This window comes from Nicotiana attenuata, unplaced genomic scaffold (assembly GCF_001879085.1).
Source record: "Nicotiana attenuata strain UT unplaced genomic scaffold, NIATTr2, whole genome shotgun sequence".
In the NCBI taxonomy this organism is placed as follows: Eukaryota; Viridiplantae; Streptophyta; class Magnoliopsida; order Solanales; family Solanaceae; genus Nicotiana; species Nicotiana attenuata.
This window is the reverse complement of record NW_017673702.1, coordinates 20965-25090: the sequence shown is the minus strand read 5'-3', so window position 1 is coordinate 25090 and position 4126 is coordinate 20965.

Below are 4126 nucleotides of genomic sequence, written 5' to 3'. Positions count from 1 at the left end.
TCTAAATTTGACGGTTGCCATCATATACATACTTAACCTTTTCTTCCTTTGTCTTCTTCTCCATAAATATTTAGCGAACGTTTTCTTCCTNACTAGCGCTTGAAGAGCTTGGCTAACCCGTGCATCAATTATTCTTTGCAGAGCTTCCTCTGGTCCCTCAAAATGTTCTGATTGCTCTTGCTCATCAGCATGTGATTTAGGAGTGCCTTCACGAGATTGACGTGGTGAATTTTGAAGGGAAGGTAACCACGTTAATGTTCTGCAAATCTCCTTGATCTTGATGAATTTGATTTTCATGGTTTCCCAAGGTGTTTTCACTGTTATTATTGTTGTGTGACATGATGATAGCAACAGATAGAATGTAACTTAAAAAGAATAGATTATCAGATTCCCGGTAATGGAACCAATTTGTTAACCAAGAAATAATATTTTGGACAAAGCTAGAATTTGAGATGAAAAATCGGGTTACTGATAATCAAGAGACCAAAAAAGAATAATAGGCTTTTTGAGAATAAGAATAAAGCAGTAAACAAGTTTGTATTTCAGTATGATGTCAATGATCTTTTTTTGTGTCCCTTCGAATGATGAGACTTCTTCCTTTTATAGTTGATTCTAGGTAAAGGAATGAAACCTAAGCTTTAATGAGAAAATTATGGACAATAAATGACATTAAATAAGCCGTTACACAATCATTCCTATTAAATACCAATTTTCTAACGTATCAGGTATTTAATACTGAATTTGGACTCCTTTTTGTCTTCAGATCCATGTCTTCAATGCCTTTCGATCCATTGGCTTTAGATGACTTGAATTGGTACGAGACTCGTGTCTAAACTGCTTCTCGTGCCTGTTTCACTTCCTCTTCCCGTACCTGTCATCTCCCGTACCTTTTTCTCAATTGTTACGCTTTGACCATTTGACCAGTCCACGTATCATGCCACGTCATCTTTAATATAAATTCAACTTCTTTTTCCCCAATACAGATAGTCCCCCCACTTTCCATTTATTTATCAATCAAATAATTGGGAAGTGGATCTTCATAAAAAAGGAATTTTTGCCATAATCAATTTGCATGACAATATTGACGTCTTAGTTGTCTTTTCCATTTAATGTTCTGTCCATGTGTCACTTTTTGATTGATTCTGCTATTTTGCACCCTTTTTCAAGGCTTCTTTACTCCCACTATTCACGAAGTGATAGTTGCCTTTATTATAGGCTTTCCATCATTACTCTTCTAAATTTGACGGTTGCCATCATATACATACTTAACCTTTTCTTCCTTTGTCTTCTTCTCCATAAATCTTTAGCGAACGTTTTCTTCCTCACTTTTGCTCTCCTTTGATTCATCTTTGCTCAACAATGGTGTCTCCAAACCCTAACCCTAAAAGAGTTCCAATTTTAGACAAATTCCCCAATGCCCCTGTTAGACATAGAAGAGACAGAGGAGGCAGGCTTCGTACAGGGTTAGAATCTACTCGAGCGACTCTTCTGGTTCTTCTTCTAGGAGTTCTATTCTGAAAACTCCTTCTTCTAAAGGTAAAGAAATTCCTGATTCTTCTCGNCATGTCTTCAATGCCTTTCAATCCATTGGCTTTAGATGACTTGAATTGGTACGAGACTCGTGTCTAAACTGCTTCTCGTGCCTGTTTCACTTCCTCTTCCCGTACCTGTCATCTCCCGTACCTTTTTCTCAATTGTTACGCTTTGACCATTTGACCAGTCCACGTATCACGCCACGTCATCTTCAATATAAATTCAACTTTTTTTTTCCCAATACAACCACACGTTCAGACCAAATAATAACTTTTTCACACATGAAACATAGTTAGGACACACTTTATTCATTTATACTGATAATTTCTTCACATATTAACATTAAGATACATTTCAATAACAGTCGTCAGTATGAACATGCTTATGAATAAGAAGGTAGCATTATCTACAGATGTAACTTACATTTAACCAAATAAAAGAAGCTCAAGCCTAGACTGTAAACAGTAAAAAAAAGCCTAATGGTCAGAATAAATTCGTAAGTGTATTGCGAGGACTCTCAGTCAAAAATGAATTAGGGTTCATAAATGGTGAATGCAAGCGCCCAGATCCCCACTCGCCCGTCAGTGGGAGCGATGTGATGATATGGTAACCTCCTGGATCCTCGATTTTCTCTCGAAAGAAATCGCGGATAGTGTTGAATACGTGAATGATGCTGTGGAGTTATGGATTGAGTTAGAGCATCGATACGAGCAAACAAATGGAGCTAGGTTGTATCAAATTCAGAAAGAAATCAATGATACATCCCAGGGGACCCTTGACATCACCAGCTACTACACTAAACTGAAAAAGCTTTAGGAGGAATTGAGTACTTTGAGAAAGAGATCCCAGTGCAGCTGCAATTGTACTTGTGGTGCCAAGGAAAGCCTTTACAAAGCTGAACAAGATAGGCGACTAATTCAGTTCCTTATGGGTTTGAATGTGACATACAATGTGATTCGAGGAAGCATCCTGATGATGAATCCATTGCCTACTTTGGCCCAAGCCTTCTCTTTGCTGATACAAGACGAGAAGCAGAGAGAAATCAAACCAAACACTTAATTGTTCATTGAGTCCACATCACTGACTGCCACCAGTTCTAGGTAGAATGCCTATAGGACCAATTACTCACCCAACAACAGTAATTACAGTGGCTATGGTAGGGGAAGACCTATGTGTGACTACTGCAAAAATCCCGGTCACACTAAAGTTAATTGTTACAAATTGCACGGCTATCCTGATAACTCTGGCCACTCATGCAATCAGAATCACAATCCTAACCAAAGCTTCAATCAGAGTCAAGGTTTTAATTGAGGTCAGAACATCAACAGAGGAAAAAGGGTAGTGGCCAATGTTCACAATGACACATCTTGCAATAAGTTCAAGAAGCCACTGACTTGGATGAAGATCAAAACGCCAGCCTGTCAAAAGAACAATATGGACAGATCATGAACCTGTTGCAACACTTCCAAGCTGGGAATGGAGCAGACATGTGAATGCTGGCAATTCCACCAATGGAGCTATGAACTTTGCAGGTGTAGTGGTCTGCACCTCCTCAATTGATTTTGGTAAATTGTCCTGTGAGTGTTTCAAAAACAAGACTGACTCTTGAATATTAGACTCAGGAGCCTCAAATCATATGACCTTTAATAAATCCCTCCTTACCAATATTGTGACATTACCTTACCCTCTTCTAGTTGTCCTTCCAAATGGCTATACAGTAAAGGTAACATAAATTGGTAGTGCAACACTTGTGCCTGACATCATCTTGCATAGATTAATATTTATACCCTCTTTTAAATGCAATCTGATTTCCATTCATTGTCTAGCCAACTCTAATCCCAAAAGTATAGTAGCCTTCACTAACCACCTTTGCATTCTGCAGGCTACTTCAATGAAGAGGCCTCTGGAGATTGGTAATGCCTATGATGGTCTGTACTTTCTTTGTCCAAAGTGTCTGAGGAACAGGTATACCAATTCTGTAGTCAACAATTCAGTTTCTTGCCTTAATAATAGGATTCACTACACGCACAATTCACAGTGTCATAGTCATTCATTTGTACATAGTCCAATTTCCACAAATAAGTGTGTATCTTGTCCCATTGTAAATAGTCCAAGTTCAAGCAATAAAAATCAGAGTTCTGTTTCTGTTTTGAATTCTTGTGCATCTACTAGTTATGATATGAACATTTTATGGAACAATAGATTAGGGCATGTACCCTTTGTCAAAATGAGAGGGATATCCTCTATCCCTGTCTCCTTCCCATCCAAACAACCCTTCCTCTGTTCCATTTGCCCAATGACTAGACAAAGGAGACTGTCATTCCCTCAAAAGAGCAGCTTCACAACTAAAATTTTCCAATTACTCCACATAGACATATGGGGACCTTATCATGTGACAACACGACAATTACCATGGTAGATGATTACAGTAGATGGTAGATGATTACAGTAGGTGCACCTGGACCAACCTTCTAACTTTCAAAAGCAATACCCTACAAGTTATAAAAACCTTTGTACTCCATGGTTGAGACTCAATTCAACACTAAAATAAAAACCTATCAGATACTGACAATGGCTCAGAATTCACTACGTA